The sequence below is a fragment of the Saccopteryx bilineata genome, chromosome 4 (assembly GCF_036850765.1).
Source record: "Saccopteryx bilineata isolate mSacBil1 chromosome 4, mSacBil1_pri_phased_curated, whole genome shotgun sequence".
In the NCBI taxonomy this organism is placed as follows: Eukaryota; Metazoa; Chordata; class Mammalia; order Chiroptera; family Emballonuridae; genus Saccopteryx; species Saccopteryx bilineata.
In genome coordinates, this window is record NC_089493.1 from 59,271,556 (window position 1) to 59,294,457 (window position 22,902).

The 22,902-nt window shown below is 43.0% G+C and overlaps 1 protein-coding gene and 1 long non-coding RNA gene across 2 annotated transcripts in view; one reads left to right on the forward strand and one right to left on the reverse strand.

Moving 5' to 3' along the window:
* The window catches only part of RORA (RAR related orphan receptor A), a 788,307-nt gene that overhangs the window by 614,480 nt on the left and 150,925 nt on the right, over positions 1-22,902 (forward strand). The gene's annotated exons all lie outside the window — the stretch shown is intronic.
* Positions 76-22,691, reverse strand: LOC136334532 (uncharacterized). Its single transcript, XR_010731174.1, has 6 exons — positions 22,625-22,691; positions 18,019-18,131; positions 13,774-13,870; positions 8,370-8,443; positions 6,547-6,658; positions 76-619 (listed from the first exon to the last, which is right to left on the reverse strand). It is a non-coding gene; the product is annotated as an uncharacterized lncRNA (long non-coding RNA).

Below are 22,902 nucleotides of genomic sequence, written 5' to 3' on the forward strand. Positions count from 1 at the left end.
ACAACACAAATTTATTATCTTAAAGTTCTGGGGGTTCAAAGTTCTAAATCAGTGTCACTGGGCCCAAATCAGGGTGCTAGCGGGCCTGGTTCCTTCCAGAGGCTCTAGGGGGAAGTCGCTTCCTGATGTTTCCAGCATTAGAGCCACCTGCGTTCCTCGCCTCACGGCTCCTTTCTCCATCTTCAAAGCCAGCAACAGAGCATCTTCCACTCTCTTTCTGTCTTTCTGCTTTCATAGTCATCACCTTCTGTGTTTTGGACCCTCTTGCCTGCCTCTTATAGGGACTCTCTTGATTACATGGAGCCCACCAGGATGGTTCAGAATAATATCCTCATCTCAGAATCCTTAACTTAATCACATCTGCAAAGTCCCTTTGCCATCTAAAATGACATAGTCACAGGTACCAGAGGTTAGGATGTGGACACTCTGGCGGCGGGGAGAGAAGAGACCATTTTTAGCCCATTGCAACAAAGTACACAGCATTTCTAATCTCAAAATGCTGAGCTCCCAGTTGCCTAGCATGGAAAAAATGGGGGAGGTGATTTCTTTGTTTGCTTGCTTGACTGCTTGTTGGTTTTTGATGCTTTATCCTAGCCGTATTGTTTCAGTGCAAATAAATCTATAAAATACAATATGGAAAAAACCCGCCTGTTCAATTCAAATTATGTCAAGGTGAAAAATAAATCTTCCTCTTATAAAACTCTACATTGAAAACAGGACATTAACTATACCATTAAACAGTTTTGGGCAGTGGTCCCCCACCCCCCAGGCCGCGGACCGGTACTGGTCCACAGAGAAAGAATAACTTACATTATTTCCATTTTATTTATATTTAAATCTGAACGATGTTTTATTTTTTAAAAATGACCGGATTCCCTCTGTTACATCCGTCTAAGACTCACTCTTGACGCTTGTCTTGGTCACGTGATACATTTATCCGTCCCACCCTAAAGGCTGGTCTGTGAAAATATTTTCTGACATTAAACTGGTCCGTGGCCCAAAAAAGGTTGGGGACCACTGGTTTAGGGTATCTGTCAAAACTGTGACATTATCCATATTTCAGTATGAAAAGACTGTAATCTATATTTGCAAAAGGAAGAACTAAGTCTTCTCTGTCCTTAGCCTGTGAGAAACTTCAGTCATAAAAGTCTTTATTCAACAGCTCCTTTGAGTAAAATGATAGACATTCTAAACCCCACCTACCCACGGATGCAGCTTTTGTGAGAGGAAGAACAGGTGCTTGGCTACAAAGGTTGGGAGTCTCTTGGTAGAATTCATGCTCTTACTGAGATTTTAATTGTCCCTAAAGTTCTTTGTAGCTTTGAGAGTTCATACACGAAAAATGATGGCCTAGGAGGATATCGGAAACGTGAATTATAACATTAGGTAAATAAGAGAACTAACTGGGAGAGGGAGAAATCTGGCAAAAACAGCAAGAAATAGAATATTAGAGGCAAAAAAAAAGAAAGAAGGAATGATGGATGGAAGGACAGAGAGGAGGGAAGGAAGGGAGGGAGGGAAGGAGGAAGGAAGGAAGGGAGGGAGGGAGGGAGGGAGGGAGGGAGGGAGGGAGGGAGGGAGGGAGGGAGGAAAGGGGGAAGAAGGTGGCTAAAACAGGGCCTCAGAGGCAGATACAATCAGTCTTTCACCTTGAAAGTCTCCAAAAAAGGAGTCTCATGAAAAATCCAGGGCCTTGGAGGTATTATCAAGGAGCCAACTTCTGCCTCTGTCACCACCTAGGAGTAATGTGGCTGTGGGCAGGCTACTTAATATTTCTGAGCTTCCTTTGTAAAATGGGGATAAAAATCCAGTAGCCCCCACCCAATCCATGGTTTTGTTTTCTGCGGTTTCAGGGACCCGAGGTCATTCACAGTCCAAAAATATGAAATGAAAAAATTCTAGAAATAAACAACACATCATTCTGAATAGTGTGATGAATTCTCGGTTATCAGATCAACTGTCACAGTATCGAGTGCTTGCATTCAAGTAACCCTTATTTCACCTAATATTGGCCCCAAAGTGTGAGAATTAGTGATGCTGGCAATTCAGATATGCCAAAGAGAAGCCATGAAGTGCTACCTTTAAGTGAAAAGGTGAGTATTGTATAGGATAAAACATAATGTGTGTGTGTGTACACTTTGGTACTATCCACAGTTCTAAGCATACACAGGGGATCTTAGAACATAACCCCCTCAGATGAGGGGGGACTGTTTTACTTGGCTGAATAAATAAGATCGTGTGGGTTCAAGTGCCTGCTGTCTCAGTGCCTGGCTGGTCACTGTGCAGTCAGTAATGACAATCATTTTGTCATGAGAGTGAACATGGCACCCCTCCTCCCATTTAAAACTGCTGTTGATAGTCACTTTGGCCAAACAGAAGATGCTGTTTTGTAAGGTGTACTTATGATTTGCCACATGTCCTGGACATGTTCAAATGCACAGGCACACACTCTCTCAGAGGATGACCCGGTATCTATGATTCACACGTGGCAGCCAATTTTCCAAGCAAATTCAAGCACTGTAACAAGGGTTTGGGCTTTGCCCGATCCATTGGGATTTGTCTGAAGGCTTGTAGGTCATTTCCCCTGGGAAGCTAAAAAAAATTCACTTTCAAAGTGGTTGGTAATCTGTAGAAATGAAAGCCCTCCGTGTAACAGCTCGGGTAAAAAAAAAAAAATCCAGTGTCACTCAGATCATGCTTACTGGCTGACCTCTGGTGATTATGAAGCGAACTCTGTTGTTGGAATCCTATGTGAGCATCAAAGTCTGTCATCACTTTTATTGGCAGGTGTCATGGGCTCAGTCAGCAAGAGGGCAGGATGGGAAAGTACTACCGGGCCAGTCGGAGCGACAGCAGAGGAAAAGAGAGCAAGAGGCGGCAGTGAGAATTTAGATTTTTCTAAAAATGGAACAATTTGTGTAGTGGGAAATAATTAAAACTCATAGCCATGTGGTTTGTGTTAAATGTTAAGTGTTTCAAAGACGGTTAACTGTGTTCTGTGTACTCAGTGAAAATGGGATTCTCTAGCAACTTAATTGAGTAGAGGGGGGAAAACATGGGAGGGATTAGTTTTCTAGAAGGAAAATGAAAATGAGAAAAAAAAAAAGTCATTTTACTTGTCTCCTCTATGGGGGATTTTGAGAGGCTTTATCATGTTGGCTTTTCTGGAAGGACTCATATGCAAATCATCAAATTTCGAGATTAGCAGGGAAATTTGCAGTAGCCAGTCTGAACTCCCATCTGTTCCCAGGGTCCTCACCAGTTTATGCACAAAACCTGGAGTAGAGGGTCTTTACTTCTTCATTTCTATTCAAGGCAGCCCATTCTAGTTTTGAGAGTCTAGTTTCTAGTTTTTAGAAAGTTCTCTCCACTAAGCAGGAAATGTGTCCCTGTACAGTCTCTACCCATCAGCACTAGTTATACCTTTCATGGACTATTAATTATCTTTAGTCATTTTACAGTTGGAAAGACCAGAGCTAAGATGGCTAAGTAACTTGCACATTTTTTTTTTACAGCTGCACATGGCAGAACGAGGATTTGAATCCAGGTCTGCCTCATTGCAAATCTCTCGTTCTCCCCATATGTCACCCAGCCTTTCATTCTGGGTAAGAGAAAAGCACCCTGCAATCATGCACAGGCACAAGGCATACAGACCTAGCAAGAGCTGTGCTCAGAGGAGGGAGGGACGCATTGGTGAGTGCAGTGATAGAGCCAGGCAAAAGGAAACCCTCTCTGATCTGAGCTACACTTTCTGAACTCAGGCCGAGTGGTTATCTCCATGTAGCTCACATCTCGCTATTGACCGATTTCCACCTGGTGACATGCTTAATGGCCCATGAAATCCTAGCCCGCAGAACTCAGGTTGGATATTTATGGTTCCCCACATAAACCTAAAGTGGATTATAAATTTATCTCTCTCAGAGTTAGGTTGGCCAAAATGGCTGTTCAAAACTCTGAAAGGGATAGTCAACTTTATGGACATGTCGTACCAAGTTTCAAAAAGATCAGGGTGGGAGGAGGGAGCAGAAAACTGCAGTTCCCTGAAGCCTCCTGGAGTGGAAGCCTTCTCATGCACTCAAGAGTATTGGTGTTATGGGGCAAGGAGGGAAATAGAGGAGGTACACACCCTTTTTGTACCATACAAAAGTTGCTTATTTCATATAACCAAAATCTATTACATTATAATGGGCAAAGGGAAGTTATTCAGCCCAGCTGGAAGTTTCTCTAAGCGCTAGAGTAAGCCAAGTAGGTATTTATTTGCTAATAGGCATATATGTAGTAGGCAATTCCTAACTAGGACTAGCTGGCTTGTGAAGACTTGTTGCTGAAGCATGGATGCACCTTCCTACCACCCCCAGCAGCAAGCAGCCTGTGGTGTTCGTGTGAGCTGAGGTGTGTGTACCCTGCAGCCAGGGCCCTCCTGGAGACGGCAGCTTTCTCATCTCTTGCTTCTCCAATGAGAATTTGTACCATCTGCAGGATGTGAATTAAATTTCACCAACAAGTTCCACCATGCAGATTTTTTTTTAATTTTTTATTTTATTTTATTTATTCATTTTAGAGAGGAGAGAGAGAGGGAGAGAGAGACAGACAGAGAGAGAGAGAGAGAGGGAGAGAGAGAAAGAAAGGAGAGAGAGACAGGGGGGAGGAGCTGGAAGCATCAACTCCCATATGTGCCTTGACCAGGCAAGCCCAGGGTTTCAAACCGGCGACCTCAGCATTTCCAGGTCCACGCTTTATCCACTGCGCCACCACAGGTCAGGCCCACCATGCAGATTTTAAAAGGGAACTGCTGCAGATTTCCATGAAAAGATGGGGACGTAGTAACAATGACCAAAGTGGTAACATTTCCTGCCTCATGTCCACTCTCCAGTCAAAGCTCTTTAGCATTCTTCTCCAGGAGTTTCTCTCTCTTCCCACCAATAATAACACAGGTTGTTAGGAAGGATGTAGTCAGGAGCAGACGTGACATGTTGGAAAGAGCTCAGGCATTAGAGGCAGGATGACCCAGGTTTGCCTCTTAGATTTTCTGTATGTTTGTTGGAGACTTCATCTCTAAGCCTCAGTTTTCTAATACATTAATTGGGGGTTAAAAAAAAAACAACTATCACATACTGACCAAAATGTTGTTCTGAGCATGAATGACACTAAGAATTGAAAAGTAATGGGTTTGTAAAACAAAAATATTGTTTGCGAGGGGCTGGCATAGTTTGTCCTTTCTTCTGGAAGATAATTTGCTTGAAAAATTCAACTGCGCACCAAATCCTCCTCCCCAGGGACCAACAGAAAATTGCAAGCTCCTTCTGAGCGTAAACCTTCACTAGGGCTCCACAAATAGTCCCTCATCCCTATCTCCGGATTTCATCCCACAAGAAGAGGCATTCTCTTCCCAGACATGTTCACACCATGAGAAAGCTTTCTCGCCCTCTCTCTGTGGAATTTCTGTCTCCGGTCCTTGAGATATCCTCCCCTCAAGGACAGAGTGGTGGTTAGGAAACAAATTCTAATGTAAGTCCTTCCCCTCCCCCAAGCTGGGGAAGGAATTTTCAGGCCTCCTTTTCTGCAGGTACTTTGTGAGTAACCTGAAGTTGGAATGCCCTCCTGAGGTCGATGTATAAAAGCCAGCAGCATAAATAGGAACTCGGGCTTTAGTAAGCATAAATGTTCTCAAACAACTTCAATAGAAAAGGCTTGTTTGATCCTCTCTAAACTTCCTGAAACCAAGCTGAATATTTGTTTGTTTTGCGGTAGCTCAACATTTTTTTTGTTGTTGTTGTTCAGGCCTTGTCGTGCATGGCTGTTGGTTTCTCAGTTTAAAAGGAAAGTGCTTTTTCTCAGTAATGATGCTCGTGTTCTGAACTCAGCGATACCCACTTCTAAAGGCCATCTCATCATAAAGATAAAGTTCTGCTAACTCTTGGGACCCAACAGATAAAGGATGTGGCCGGTTACCATGACTCGTGTTTACCTCCCCAAGTCATTTTGGTACACACACCAAAAAGTGTGTGAACAGACACTTTCTAGATTTCTTTTCACATTGAAGATTTGATCCCACAAGGGGAAAATGTCAACATAAATGACTATGCAAAAATGACAAAAAAGCATTTTGACCTTTCAGTTGCCAAAGAAACAAAGGTCAGGTTAAGGTGAGCCTGCTTTTCCATTGTTTTTTTGGGGGGGGAGGTGTATTTTTTTAGAGGAACCTATTGGTAATTTACATTATTGTTTATTATTTTAATATTCATGGAACTTCAATTCCATGGATGTCCCAGCCCAAAATAGACAGGAAGCCCAAGAACAACACGTGGAGAAAATGCTCGGGGGAAAGCAGGGTATCGTTTGCAGAAGACAGCAATGAAGGTGAGCCCTTGAATTTGGCCTCCTTTCTGGTAGATGTGTATCAACACCATAAAACCAGTGTATGATGCCGAGCTAACTGACAAGTCCAAAGACAGAATGTTCTGAAACTGGAAGAGCCAAGAAGTGCATGTCAGGGCTGAGGTGCTTGGCAGAGTTTTCAGATACACGTAGAATGTTTTTCTATACCTTGTCTCCCAAATGCTAAGCTTCCCAGGGTTCTTGTGTCTCGGGGCCCCTCAGAGTGTGGGAGAGAGCGCTCATGGTCACGACAGCAGTGGTCAGATCTCCTCTCTGTGGCCTGTGAACGCAGGGGAAATTGCCACGTGTCAGATGCAAGAATCTTATATGCCATGGATTTCTTTTTTTCCTGGAAGCAACTGGAAACCAACTTAGTGACACTTAAGTCCTTCACCTGCTGCGTTACTGCGGCCAGTGGGTGTGAGCCAGAGTGGTACCAAGAAGGGACCTCATTTGAACAGCCGCGAGAGTTATGGGCTCTGGCTTGGAATGGAATGTTATACTATGTTCAGAGTCATGGCAACTTGAACTTGGCAGCCGTATCTGCTTCTGAGATTACAAGTGCTTCACGGCCAAATGCACCTGTGACGAGAGTTGACCTCGGAGTGGGATGTAGATTGAGAAACCTCTCTTTTATAAGCTAACGATTCATTTGAACTCCTTTAACAGCTGGATGGTTCGGTAGCAGTTTAAGAGGTGGAATTACCTGGCACGGCTTTCCATCTCCATATACTGAATAAAGGATACATATGGATTCATTAAAAGCTTCCCTCCCCCTCCCCCCAAATAAGAAGGGATGCTTAAAACGAAAAGGATATTTCCATAGTGTCTTTCGTTTCCATCATCAAAGTGTGTAAAATTAACTTCATTTGAAACTGAGAACCCTCCATGAGGTATAATAATAAGTTCTCTTTGCAAAAGGGCTATTTTTCAGAGGGTTATTAAGACCCTATTTCATAGGCATGTTTCAACATATTTATGCTTCTCAGAAACAGGCTGCATTTGCTTTCATGTTTTGTGATTCGCTGGTTTCTCCTTTTAATCCGTAGCATGTGGTATTTTTCTATAAAAGGGCTTCTAGAGAAAATTTTATTCTAGGCATGAGGTAGGCCAGTAATAATGCTTTGGTTGAGGGGGGGATACTATATATTCAACTTTTCCAATAGCCACGTATCCAAAGAAAATGATCTATGGGGCACCCAAGGTTACAGTTCCAAAAATTCTTTTTGCATTTTCTTCAAGTGAATTTTAAATGAAGCTGAGAAATAGTAAGTTAACAATGCATCCAATATTGATGTAATTAGGATTCATTTTATATTCTGTTAACACCAACCTTCTTTATTATGTTTGTATATAGTCGAAAGAGCATGTGGTTTACTGCATATCCAATGTCTCAGTTATCCCCACCTTCTTCGGGACTGTATTTGGAAGGCTGTGTCTCAGTAGCATACACATGAGATACCGTCATGCTTCCAAAAGCGGCTCCCCTCTCCCCTCCTCCCTCCCTCAGTTGGCCTTATGTGAAGTTAGCCAATCAAAGTCAACATTACATCTTCCCCTTTGGACTGTGTTCTCCCTCCTCCTTATATAAGTCTTGGTGGCCCCACATCTTTCCACAGCCACCACCACACCTGGCCGGGCAACCTGCAATAGTGCCTGGCTCTTCCTCCTCCTCACCTGATTCCTGTGTCTGACCCAACCGCCTCCAGGGCGTGATGCCAGGGAACAGCTGCGGCAGGATGAGGGTCCAGAGGAGGCTCTATGCCTGTAAGGGGCATCTGCCTGTATCCCTCTCTCAACAATCAACATAGCACACGGCGTCCGTTTGGGATATAAGGCATTGGACTCTTTTTTCTTTTTTCTTTCTGAACAGTTTTAGTCTTTGACTATCCCTAGCCCAGGGCCCGCCTCTATGATTAAAAAACAACAACAAAAAGGTAACAAGGCAGTAAATCAGTCCACTGTTTTGCTTTGTTTCTCTGTCTTTTTACCTTCCCACTCTTGCGTCAGGATCAGTTGTCCTCTTGCTCACTTGTTCAGCCAACAACAGCAACGGAGCCACCGCCTACGGCAGTGATGGAAACACAAGTCACTGTGCTGGGGACTCTGGGTGCTTAGCGGAGAGGTGGGTATCTGCGCAGCCAGACAGAGTTGTGGTGTCATTGGTGCAAGGCTTCACAGGTCCCTGTCTCTTCTGGCTCAGGGAACCAGCGCCTATGGGTTTGCCCACCAACTTCTTTGTACTATTCCTGAACCTTGTTTCTGAGTGTGGTTTGGGAGTACAGGCGCTGAGAGAAAAGTTTAAGGCCTCCCAACACATCTGAGCATAAAGGAATCAAAAAGTCCTTATAGTCAAGGAAACTGAGGCCTAGAAGTAGCAAGCTATGCACCAAAAGTTAGCAACAAGGGCTACAGAATGTACTAGAATTGGTTGGTGGTCCATTTCCCAATCAATACCAAATGAGCCATTTTAGAATGAAAATAGTTCAGTGGTTTTTGTGTTTTTTTTGCTAGACTCGTCTTCCAGGTCATAAACACTTCCTACTATAGGTGACTGAGCCCAAAAATAAACATGGTGAGAAAATCCTTTGCGTGCATGAAGCCCTTTATAAGTTCTCCCTCCTTCTCAATCCTTAATTAAGCCCTACAGCCACCCTGTAAAGCCAGTCATTACCACTGTGTGAGGAAACGGAGTCCCGCAGGAGTATGTGACTTGCCCAAGCATACGAGCCAGACAGGCTGGGCAGGGTGAGACTTCCCAGTTTCTGATGCCCACGCCCCATGTGCAATGCAGCCTTGTCACCCTGGGTCTTGGCGCGGGGAATAAATAAACAAACCATGATTGTATTGCTTTTTCTTCTGGGGAGCAATGGGTTCTTATTCAAAATAGGAACAAGGGGTAAGACAAATAGCATCTAAAAGCAAAGCTATAGGGGGACAGTGTGCCACCATTCAGGGCCGTGGAATTCTGCCCTTTCCAAAGCTATGTGTCCACTTCTAAGTTTCCCTTTATTACTCACGTACCCAGGTGTTATGCAGCAAAGGTGCCATATGTTTTACTGGGCAGTGGGGACCCAAAAGTGGTACTATGAGGTCTGCTTTGTTGTATTCAGGTTCAATCCCATGTAATACCCTGTGATATGTGCTGTAATAAAGATATATATAGGGCACTGACCAGTTGACTCAGTGGTAGAGCGTCAGCCCAGCGTGTGGATGTCCAGGGTTCGATTTCTGATCAGGGCACACAGAAGAAGCACCCATCTGCTTCTCCACCCTTCCCCCGCTTGTCTCTCTCTCTCTCTCTCTCTCTCTCTCTCTCTCTCTCTCTCCTCCCCCCCCTCCCCTGCAGCCATGGCTCAATTGGAGAGAGTTGGCTCCAGGTGCTGAGGATGGCTCCATGGCCTCCACCTCAGGCACTAAGAAGAGCTTGGTTGCTCAGCAATGCCCCAGATGGGCAGAGCATCGCCCCCTAGTGGACTTGCCAAGTAGATCCTGGTCAGAGTGCATGTGGCAATCTGTCTCTGCCTCCCCTCCTCTCACTGAATAATAATAATAAAAAGATATATATATATCTTCTCTCTTCTAGAGAGAGAGAGAGAGAGAGAGAGAGATGGAAGTTGAAAAGAGGAAATTTACCTTCCTATGGGGTCAGGGAAGGCTCCACAGATAAAGTAACATTTCAAAAGAATAGAAAATGATGAATAGGAGTTTACTAGTTAGAAACGGGAAAAGAGCATATGGGCAACTATCTGTAAGGGTTTGATAAATTATGACTTCAGAATCTACCCCCATATTCAAATTGTGCTCCCTGTGACCTACAGTGTGACTGAAACAATAGGCTCAGCTCTCAATGCTGATGTCAAATTATCTCTCTCTGCCCTCTGAGATGTCTCTCAATCAACTTTTTCCAGAGCACATGGAAGGCCAAGGCCTTGGCAGGTTTTCTGAGAGTTCTGAGGTTTGATAACATAAGGGGGAAGTACCAGGGGCTGTGTTTTCCATCACTCCTGATGTTGAACTTCTGCTTTTCACTGATTCATTTCAGTTATTCTGACGTCTTATATATAGTAGTGACATGTCCATAAATGTGTGTGTATATACATGTATATTCATATTCATACATGTATATGTACATGTCCTATATATGCACAGAAGTATATATGAAGTACACACACGTGTCATACATACATGTACGTGTTTGCACATACATAAGTACATATCTATACTTGTATATGATATCCACCCCTTACTTGATTTTTTAAAAAATCTATTTCACTGGAGATTTTACTAGGATGGGGAGAAGAGGATGTGCAGCAAACAATGGATTTGTCTCATAGAAAAACAAACAACTTCCCTGGATCCTTAGCGACCTTGTTGGATCCGTTCAGCAGCTAAACCACTGTAGCTTGTTTTCATTTTAGCCAGTTCGTTACATGTCCTTGTGTCTTCCTCCTTTGTCCTTTTTCCCCACTCACATCCCTCTTCTCTCTCCCTCTCACTCTGAGAGCCCTAGTTATCTCTCTCTTCTCCCTCCCTCTCCTCTCCCCTCCTTCACCCTACGATCCTGCCCAGCTCAGTTTAGTTGCTTCTTGATCTTTATCGCCCATATCTTCAAGGTCGTAACTTACCATGGAATTTTCCTAAGCCAAAACCATTCTTTTCCTAAGAGAAATTTTGGTATTACAATGGTTCAGTTTCCAATTGCCTGTGACTCACCATATCTCTGCACATAGGATGGTCCCTGGTATTAAGTGAGTAATCAATATTATCTGTTCTAGGAATTAATCAATTACATAGTACTTTTAAAGTGCCTGTTTATCCTGGTGTTTGACTTTACTAGAATTCTGCCCTGAATGCTAAATAAAACCTGGCTCATAAGACATCTTACTCAGAGAGGCCCCGTGCCTGCCGCTGCATGGCGTGCCCACCGCTCACTGAAGCCAGGCTGTTTAAAGACTCTGAAGGCCAGTTTGTAAGCCCAGCAGCTGACTGGTCAGGCCGACAGAAAGGCCAGAGGTGGGACCTGACCTGTGGTGGCGCAGTGGATAAAGCGTCGACCTGGAAATGCTGAGGTTGCCAGTTCGAAACCCTGGGCTTGCCTGGTCAAGGTACATATGGGAGTTGATGCTTCCAGCTCCTCCCCATCTTCTCTCTCTGTCTCTCTCCCCCTCTCTCTCCCTTTCTCTCTCCTCTCTAAAATGAATAAATAAAACTTTTTTTAAAAATTAAAAAAGAAAAGAAAAAGAAAGGCCAGAGGTGGGAAGACACCCTCCTGCTATAGAACAGGGTTTGCCTCTTGGGAAAGAGAAAGAAAGAAGCATGGGAACAAGAAGGAGACAACACAACACCCATCTCTCAAAAAGAATTCAAGTAGCAGTTGTGAAATCTTGGGCACAAGAGATGCATTTACCAAGTCTCTGCATTATTATGTGTTTTAAATATTTTATAGTTGAAAAAAGTTCTTATAATTGTTAAAAAAAAAAAAAGAGAGAGAATGAGAATCTCACTTCAAAGATGCCGACTGAAAATGCAGTGGCCCCGCTGATAAAGAGACCTACCAAACCGTGATGGTCTTCTGAGAAGAATGTGGGGGCCCTCAGCACCACAGCAGGAGGCGGCTCCCAGTGGACAGTGTGAGGCAAACACCTCCAGCTTCACAAGAAATCTCTGTTGTCTCTTACCACTCTTACGTCAGTGAATCGTTAAAGCGTGTGGTAAAGCACCATTCTCTGCAAATCTCCACTTCTTTAAAAAGCTTGCTGGAGTGATCTGGTCTCCCTCACCCCCCCTGTCCAGGGAATATGATAAAGGGCTGCAAAAAATTCTCTCAAACTAATCACATCCTCAAGTCATTTTCTTTACAAAAACAAAAACACACAAAAAAACTTTTTTTATTTAATGATTTTTAGAGAGACAGGAAGAAAGAGAAAGAGAGAGACAGGAACATCCATCTAATTCTGTACGTGTCCTGACTGGGGATTAAACTGGCAGCTTCTGCACTTCAGGACGAAGTTTCAACCAACTGGGCTATCCAGCCACAGTTCATGGAAATAGTATTTTTAAATGAATTATTAAAAAAAAAACAAATCCCTCTGGCTTCCAGGGCTATTCTAGCAACTTCCTGGGAAGGTGAGAGAGATACTCAGACGTTCCCACAGCCACTTTGGTTACTAATAAGTCTCAGAGAAGCGACAGTCACAAGGTTGGGTCCAAGTTGCCACATACTGTCCTGAACCTTCCTTCTCGGTTTATTTATTTATTTTCTCTCATTCTAGAACAGCCAGCAAATGATTTCACACCTTTTTGTTTAGCTGCTAAAAGCAACACAATACCTCCCCTCAGGGCTGCCTCTGTGGGTTCCAAAAATAAAATGGGCTCATTTTCATGCTAAGCATGTAAAGGCTCATAGGGATTCTAATGAAAAGTAGAGGAAGGGACAAAGGAGAAAAAGAGGGGTCAGGCCAGGGGCTGTCGCTGAGGAGGGTAACCAGCCACCCCTGCTAGACGGAATAGGTTAAAAAAAAAAAAGCCAGTTCTTAGGCTACAGATTAAAAGGTGATCTAATTGAACCCTTTAGCTCTCCAAATTGTCTTCCAGCCCTGAACTCGAGCGTTATTCTTGGAACACAAACTGGTGTTCAGCAGGAAGCACAGTAGCCTGCTTCAACTTCAGCCTTTCAGATAAGAGTAGGAAAGAGCCAGTACCTTGCTTCCAGGTCAGAATATAAAACCATGACTCTACAAGACTCTAGGGTAACTTCTGAAATTCGAAGCTTCCTGACCCTAACTCATTAGCCATAGCGGACTCTTCATTCTGAACACGTTAAGTATCAGGAAGAACACTGTGTGATGCAAGTCACAGCAGTCCTCGGCCCTGCGCGTCTGTCTAGAATGCACGGACCAACTTCCACAAGAGCTTGCCAGAAGTGCACGTGCTGCCCACCCGCAGTAAAGAGGGATCCCGGCAGGGCCCTGCAGGCTCCAGGTGTGCCGGCCAGAAATCCAGTGCCAGCCTCTGTTCCCTGCATTTCCAACCAGGTCTTTGCTTAGGTAGGAGACCAGACTATGGGAGATTCCCTCCATTGACTGAGCCAAAGTCCGCCTCCCTGGAGCTTCTACTCATCCGTTCTAGATTTTGTCCCATGGCAGGTGCCACACAGAATCTGTCTTTTCATGAGAAACTTTCCGATATTTGACAGTAACTCTGAGCCTGCCCAGACACCCTGCTCTGTCGGGTAGGTTTCCCATTTTCTTCTCCCAACACAGATGCCAGTTCCTTCCCTAGGATGTGATCCAGTTTCCAGCGTGTTCCTCTTACAGCTCAGCCCAGGGGTGGTCTGACCTGCACAGAGCACAGTGGAATAAAGAACATGCTATTCGTGCAGGCTGCACTTACCTGAGCCATTGTGCCACGGACTCATCTTCCTTTCCAGGATCTGAAGAAAGGCTGTGCTAAGCCAACGGTAAATAGGCTCGCTCAGACAATCTGAATGCTGCTTATAGAAACACAATTTTTAAGTAAGTTTAAAACGATCACTTTACATACAAATACTGGACATGCAAACGGGAAGTCCTTATTCTTTTTCATTAAAGTGATACCCTAAGTGCCTCCACTTGGCAAATCTGGGGCAAATTACTCTGTGGAGGGTTTGAACATTTTCTAACTGCATTTCTTTAACATTATTCTGGGATTCGGGCTTTCTGTGCAAGGAATCAGAAAATCTTTAGAAATGGAAAGGACAGAGAAAGATGTTCAAATCCAGTCACAGACGTTCAGGAAGATATTATTCCTTCTTTGTACATATTCATTGAGAATTCATTCACTGAATGCTTTCTGAGTGCCTACTCTACATGGTTCTAGGCTTATTCAGAGGTGAAAAATATAGTCCCCTTCTTTCACAGTTTATATTCCCATGGGGTAAACAGAGAAGCTAAATGTAAAATAAGTTCATGTAGTGATAAATGCTGTAAAGAAAATAAGACAGGCCTGTGATAGAGACTAGGTCAGGAAAGATGGCTTTTAGGAAGGAACATTTGATCTGACTGTTAAGAAAGTTTCTATCACAGCAGAGCATGGAAGAAACTTCTTCCAAGCTATGGACTCAGCAAATGCAAAGGCCCCGAGGTAGAAATAAACTTGGTGTGTTCTGGGAAGTAAAACTAGGCCAGCCTAGCTAGAAAATAATAGAAGAAGAAAGTGATAGCAGATGAAGTCAAAGAGGAAAGAGGTAGGCAGGGGAGGGATTGATTGCATGGAGCCCCAAAGACTGTGTGAGGAGTTTGAATTATTTTATTTTATTTTTTGTATTTTTCCAAAGCTGGATACAGGGAGGCAGTCAGACAAACTCCCGCATGCGCCCGACCAGGATCCACCCGGCATGCCCACCAGGGGGCTCTGCTCTGCCCATCTGGGGCATCGCTCTGCTGCAATCAGAGCCATTCTAGTGCCTGAGGTAGAGGCCACAGAGCCATCCTCAGCGCCAGGGCCAACTTTGCTCCAATGGAGCCTTGGCTGCGGGAGGGGAAGAGAGAGACAGAGAGGAAGTAGAGGGGAAGGGGTGGAGAAGCAGATGGGCGCTTCTCCTGTGTGCCCTGGTCAGGAATTGAACCCGGGACTCCTGCACACCAGGCCGACGTTCTACCACTGAGCCAACCGGCCAGGGCAGGAGTTTGAATTTTATTCTAAGTGCAGTCAGAAGCCACTGGAAGGTTTTAGATGGGGGGGGGGGCATGATTTTAAAATGTTCTCTCTGCCAATGTGCAGAGATGGGTTGTACAGGGTTTTAAAATGGAAGGAGGGAAAGGAATTAGAAAGCTGTTACATGGCCTAGTCGTTGTGCTGGCCTGGAAGTGATGGAAATAGAAGTGCATAAATTCTGAATCCACTTTGAAAGGAGAATCAACAGGACTCCTACGAGGGAGACAACTGAGGTCCAAGGCAACTTAAATGACTTGCCTAAAAGGGAAGAAGGAGACCAACAAACGCTGGGCACTTAGTATGCCACGTACTGTAATCCTAATATTAAGCCTAATAACACTGTGAGGGAGATATTATTTTACCAATGCTTTTACACATAAGATTCCAGACTTATGCATTTTGTTTTGAACCCCCAAAGATGCTTTCCAGATGTTTATATTGCCATATTCTTAATTGAATGCTTTGCATGACCATATCCAATTGGGCACCTATACCTTCTCGTATTGCTTTCTAATGTTCCTGGAATTCATTTTCTAAAAAATGAAGACTGAAGACATTTTTGGGAGGTGGGAAGGGGAGCCCATAGAAATTTAGTAATTTACTCCAAATTAAACAGTGCCAGATTAAGCTGGATTTAAACTCAGGATTATTTGACACTGTCTAGCCTAGTCTCTCCCCACTATATCACCTTGTTTTCCAAATTGTGGTAAAGAAGGAACCCTGAGCAGAGACTGCAGTGGGAGGGCTCCTTTGACACCCCCATTCCATCCTGCCCCTTCCCTGGCTCCTCACAACCAGAGTCGGAATCAGCCCCTTTCTGTGTAGTTTAACTACCAGGATGGGAGCCCCTGTGCCTGCCTCCCCTCCTCAGGAGCTGTAGCTGGAAATTGCTTGTGCAACCCGATGACAACTTATCTATATTTAGCAGAAAAAGTGGTGGCGAGGATCTGTCCAACTCAATTTTTTTATGGCTTCAGTGTTTGGAATCTCACAGACTCCTGAAAGGCACATTGGCCCTGACAGTATGTGAGTGGAAGGAGGCTTCCTCCACCTCACAGGGTTATCTACCCACTGGAAGCCTCATTCCAAGAAATTCCGTGGACACCCACTGAAGAGTGGAGACTTTGCATGCTCGGTATTCCCCCTCCCAAACCCCAACACCGAGAGCTGCTGGTAACTGTGGGCACTTTGATGGCTTTTAAGTGTTATTCTGAGACGAGAAAACAAGCACGAAGGGTTTAAGGGGGAAATGGACTATTAGCCAATTGTTTATGCGTTTAAGTGATATATACGGCGCTTGATTTTTATATCTTTTCAATGTGGCATGGAAAAGAAATACAAAGTGCTGCTTATGGTTTAAGAACAAAGATAAACTTGCTTGGGGTGGGGGTGGGTGGATGAAAAAATGCAGCAGGTATTCTCAAGTGCTTACTACGACAAAATCATTGCCACGGAGGCTGACTATACGTGTACTTAAGTGACTAATTTGAGGCTGAGGCACAGTTTAGCTTTTCTCAAGGCAGACCAAACCAGATATAGTATATTGTCCGTGACTCTGACCCTCATCACTGTTGGTCAGCCAGAGAGAATTATCTACTAATGAAAAACAGAACAATTAAGAAGAGTTCAGAAAAGAGGAAAGTAAAGACCATTAAAGAAAAATGGCGATCTTTAAGACAGTAAAATAATGCCAATTGTATCACAAAAAGAAGGGAATTTACAGGGGGAAAGGAACTGTAGCCTGGGAGTACTTACTTATAATCCTTTACTTTTTTTTTTTTTCTTTAAGATTTTGCTTATTGATTTTAGAGGGAGAAGAGAGAGAGAACGGGTGGGGGGAATGGGAAGCATCAACTCTTAGCTGCTTCTCATAGGTGCCTTGACAGGTTAAGCCCCGAGTTTCCAACCGATGACCTCAGGGCTCCAGGTTGACTCCCCATCCACTGTGCCACCACAAGTCAGGCGTCCTTTACTTTTTAACTTGCAAGATGTATCAGTGCTTGGTCATCAAGGGAAAAAAAGGTATTGGAAAACAATTTCTATTTGCTTTACAAATAGCAATTTTAAAAGGTAGTTTGTTCATAGCTTCTTTCAGTCCCCAACCTCGTTTTGAGTTTAAATCTTATTCAGAGGGAAAAGCACTTGGTTTAGAAATGGCCAGTCTCATTTTCACAAAATCTCTTCTAATGAGATGAGTTTTAGCGTCACTGTGTCTATTAAAGAAAAGAAGTGAAGAAATAGAATATCTATGCCTGACTGGTGATGATACAGTAGTAGCTAGAGAGTCAACTTGGGACACTGAGGTCCCAGGTTCAAAACCCCGAGGTCACTGGCTTGAGCATAGGCTCACCACCTTGAGCGCAGGTTTGCTGGCTTGAGCCCAAAGGTTGCTGGCTTGATGACCAAGGTCACTGGCTTGAGCCCAAGGTTGTTGGCATGGGCAAGGGGTCACAGGCTCAGCTGGAGCCCCCTGGTCAAAGCATGTATGAGAAAGCAATCAGTGAACAACTAAAGTGCCACAACTAGGGTTGATGCTTCTCATCTCTCTCCCTTTCTGTCTGTCTCTGTCTTTGTCTCTTTCTCTTTCTCTCTCTCTCTCAAAGGAAGGAAGAAAGAAAGGGAGGGACGGAGGGAAGGAAGGAAGGAAGGAAAACAAAGAAGGAAGGAAGAAAAGAAGAAAGGAAGAAAGAAAGAGAGAGAGAGAGAAAGGAAAGAAATAGAAAGTCCATGTTTTGTACTATTCTACTTCTTGAGACAACAGTTTTTAATACTGTATTCCAGAAGCTAATTAACAGACCATTGTTACAGGTGGAAAAGCTTTTGTACAATTTGGGGAAAAATGAAAATACAATTAAATTTTTAAAAAGTCACATATAGCCCTATCATCCTAAAATATTCACTGTTAACAAGCCTTAAAAACAAGACAAATTATTTGGCACATACCTTGTATAACCCTAACAAGGGCCATTTTAATTCAGGCTTTCTCTCATTTTTCATTTTGTGACAGTTTCTGGCAATTTTCTACAGATACATGGGGTGATATCTTTACTGACGCCCTAGAAGCCCAAGCAGAGATGATCTTTCAATATTAAATGTCTTCACCTCCTCATCGAAAATTTTCTTTTCTTGAGATGAACAAAAAGATACCTAATTCTTTTTTGTATTCCTATTCCTACCACTATCAAGAAACCCAAAAGGCCTTTCTGGTTTTCTGTGTCAGAGCATGAACTCCACCCTGCACAGACACAAGACAGCTAACACTGGATTGTTTTGCACCTAAGACCTGAAACTCTAAAGGCAGCGTTCTCGTTCTCCAGTAATTTTAGGCAGCCTGCTTTGTATGCCATCTCAGCCACTTTTTATGGGAAAGAATCAGTATAAGTGCTAAAAGAACATCTTAAAAAAAAAAGAAGAAGGATTTGACATGGAAAAACTACTGATAAAAAATAGGCAAAGAGATCGGTGAAACAGAGAGAAAAAAACCTAAAACAATCTTGCATATGTAAGAATAGTCTTTTTTTTTTTTTTTTTTCTGAAGCTGGAAAGGGGGAGAGACAATCAGACAGACTCCCGCATGCGCCCGACCGGAATCCACCCGGCACGCCCACCAGAGGCGACGCTTTGCCCACCAGGGGGCGAAGCTCTGCCCCTGGGGGGGGGGGGTCGCTCTGCCGCGACCAGAGCCACTCTAGCGCCTGGGGCAGAGGCCAAGGAGCCATCCCCAGCGCCCGGGCCATCTTTGCTCCAATGGAGCCTTGGCTGCGGGAGGGGAAGAGAGAGACAGAGAGGAAGGAGGGGGTGGGGGGTTGAGAAGCAGATGGGCGCTTCTCCTATGTGCCCTGACCGGGAATCGAACCTGGGTCCCCTGCACACCAGGCCGACGCTCTACCACTGAGCCAACCAGCCAGGGCCTGTAAGAATAGTCTTGAATATCTATACATAGAATATGTATAAAAGCTGTGGTAGAAAGCAGTTTAATAAGTAGGACTATGACCATTGTTAGCTTATCAGGAAAAAAATTTTTTTTTCTCATACCATATAACATATTAAATACTAGATAGGTTAAAGACATTTAACTTTTAAAAACTAACTAACGGGACATATTTCTGCATATTTAATTTAGATGCGGAAAGATATTCTATACTTTGCAGCAATGGAAGAAATAGTAAAAGGTTGAAATGTAGAGAAATATAAAATTTTGATATGTTAAAAATAATCAAACAAAATCAGAGGACAAAAAGAAAACTGGTAAGATGAGTTTTTTCCAAAATTGAGACACAGAAAGTTAGTAACCTTAATTTTTTTTTTTATTGTTTTTTTTTTTTTAAATAATTTTATTTTTTTAATGGGGTGACATCAATAAATCAGGATACATATATTCAAAGATAACAAGTCCAGGGTATCTTGTCGTTCAATTATGATGCATACCCATCACCCAAAGTCAGATTGTCCTCTGTCACCTTCTATCTTGTTTTCTTTGTGCCCCTCCCCCTCCCCCTTTCCCTCTCCCATTCCCCCCTCCCCCCCCATAACCACCACACTCTTATCAATGTCTCTTAGTTTCACTTTTATGTCCCACCTACGTATGGAATAATGCAGTTCCTGGTTTTTTCTGATTTACTTATTTCGCTTCGTATCATGTTATCAAGATCCCACCATTTTGCTGTAAATGTTCCGATGTCATCATTTCTATGGCTGAGTAGTATTCCATAGTGTATATGTGCCACATCTTCTTTATCCAGTCATCTATTGACGGGCTTTTTGGTTGTTTCCATGTCCTGGCCACTGTGAACAATGCTGCAATAAACATGGGGCTGCATGTGTCTTTACGTATCAATGTTTCTGAGTTTTTGGGGTATATACCCAGTAGAGGGATTGCTGGGTCATAAGGTAGTTCTATTTTCAGTTTTTTGAGGAACCACCATACTTTCTTCCATAATGGTTGTACTACTTTACATTCCCACCAACAGTGTATGAGGGTTCTTTTTTCTCCACAGCCTCTCCAACATTTGCTATTACCTGTCTTGCTAATAATAGCTAATCGAACAGGTGTGAGGTGGTATCTCATTGCTGTTTTGATTTGCATTTCTCTAATAGCTAAAGAAGATGAGCATCTTTTCATATATCTGTTGGCCATTTGTATTTCTTCCTGGGAGAAGTGTCTGTTCATATCCTCTTCCCATTTTTTTATTGGATTGTTTGTTTGTTTGTTGTTGAGTTTTATGAGTTCTTTGTATATTTTGGATATTAGGCCCTTATCTGAGCTGTTGAGTAACCTTAATTTTTAAAGTGTTACTATAAATCCAGGAGCATATGGACAGAGGTCATGAACTGACCATCTAATAAGAGAAAATACAAAGAGCTAATGATACAGTCAACTATTTTCAGCCTCACCAGTGAATGCAAAGTGAAATAACAGGGACCTAGCAAAATAGCAGAGATTTTTAAATGAAAGTAATCAGTGCAGCCCAGAGCGTCAGGAAGACATTCATATTCTGTGATAATATAAATCGGTACACCCTTCCTGGTAATGTGTATTAAAGCCCTGAAACATGACGATGCTTTTTGATCTGGTAATTCTACTTTCACATAATACACACACGTACAGATTTTTGTTTAAGTATTCCCCAAATGTTCAATAATAGGAAATTTACTAATAAATGATAGTTAAGTCACATAATAGAAAATTATGCTGCTATTAAAATAATATTGAAAGAATTCATGACGGCATGAGAAAATATTTTTGATGGACTGAACAAAAACATAATATGTGAAATTCTGTGTACAGAACGATCTCAGTTATGTGAAGATTTTTTAAATAGCATAGGAAAAAATACTGGAACCATTTCTAGATGTTAATGGTGATTGCTTTTGACTCGTAAGACAGTAAGATTTGGTAAGGTATTGTGTACTTCTTTTAACTTCTTTCTAAATTCCAAATTTTCTACAATGTATATGTATTATTTTTAGAACCTTAAAAAAAAGGAAAATTGAAATTTAAGCCGTTCAGAGTATGCCACCCACAAATATGCCACTCTAGCATAAGGCTTATTTTAAGCGAAGGTGATTGAGAAAAAGCAGACACAGGACAAACACTCTGGCTTTCCCCTTTCTACCAGGAACGGCAGGAGGATTCCCAGCCTCCGGACACACTCTAGCCCAGGGGTCCCCAAACTTTTTACACAGGGGGCCAGTTCACTGTCCCTCAGACTGTTGGAGGACCGGACTATAAAAAAAAAAAAACTATGAACAAATCCCTATGCACACTGCACATATCTTATTTTAAAGTAAAAAAACAAAATGGGAACAAATACAATATTTAAAATAAAGAACAAGTAAATTTAAATCAACAAACTGACCAGTATTTCAATGGGAACTATGGGCCTGCTTTGGCTAATGAGATGGTCAATGTGCTCCTCTCACTGACCACCAATGAAAGAGGTGCCCCTTCCAGAAGTGCAGCAGGGGCTGGATAAATGGCCTCAGGGGGCTGCATGCAACCCATAGGCTGTAGTTTGGGGACCCCTGCTCTAGACTCTTTATCAGCCCAGAAACTGAACCGGAAGAATCTATGTAACAAATCTTGCTGAAACAATCTTTACTTCCATGAGTTTCCCCCATACATTTATTCAATACTTTCCCACAGTTTGCTTCCCTTGGAAGCCTAAAACAAGCCACTTCTCTACAAATGTATTGCTCTTTGCTAAGATGCTATAGAAGCCCAAGCTCTGACCATTCCTTTGAGTTACTCATCACTGAGTATTCCGTGTGTTACATGCTGCATGAGTTAACAAACAGTTTTTCTCCTGTTAATCTGTCTTTTGTCCATCTAATAATTGGCAGGACCCCAGCAATGAACAAACCTAAGATGGATAGAGGAAAAAAAATTTCCTCCCCTACAAACTACTACGATAATAATTTTTTATAAAATGGTAGGCGTTCTTTTCATTCAGCAATCTCAGATTGCACTGTACTTGAAGGTAGGGATAATTAGATACTTCTAAGCCCATAGAGGTACCAGTCACAGCTGTGAGTCAGTTTACTCAAAAGTGAAGACTGGTAGGTGATTTGGGGGGGCAGCTACTTTCCCATCTTCTCTTTCCTCAAGGTTTCGCTTCCCCTTCTCTTTCCTCCTTTCTCCTCTAACTTGATTCATATAAAAGCCAGAGAATATGAGCACCACATCCCTTCCCCTTTCCAAGAGTGGTGAGAGAGGCTTGTTTTCATCTGTCCTTCCAAGCCTGGGAAGCGAACCCCGAAAAGGGGAAGACAGATTTCCTGTCGGGTAAAGAGGAACGGTGAGGAGTTGGACAAGCTTCTCAGACCCTCATCCTTGTACATGGCTTCCTGCTATGCACGGAACACTCTCCCTCAAGGAATTCATTGGAGAAACAGACAGAGGGAATGTTTAACCGAAAAATAAGATTTTGGTGTTTCAAATGGCAAGTCTTGGGATGCCAAACCCCATGATCACTATCTCTACCACCATCACAACCACCAGGGAAACCAGATATGCAGATAAAGGAACTGAAAATTCAATCCATCATACCCAAAGTTGACTTGGGCAAAGGATGGAGGATGAACAGGCTCGGGTTAGTTCTCCAGCCAAGTCCAAAGTGAAAGGGTTTTTTGTTTTGTTTTGTTTCTAGGTAACATTTAAAGCGAACTGAAGTGTATATTTTGTCCAATGCACTTACCCTAACAATTTAAGCACGTTTCTGTTTCTAAGGAAATGCAGGGCCCAAGTCTCTGATTCATTTCTGTGATGCCACATAGCATCCTTGAATAAAAGGATCTCTGTCCAAGAATGTTTTTAAAATGTCTTTC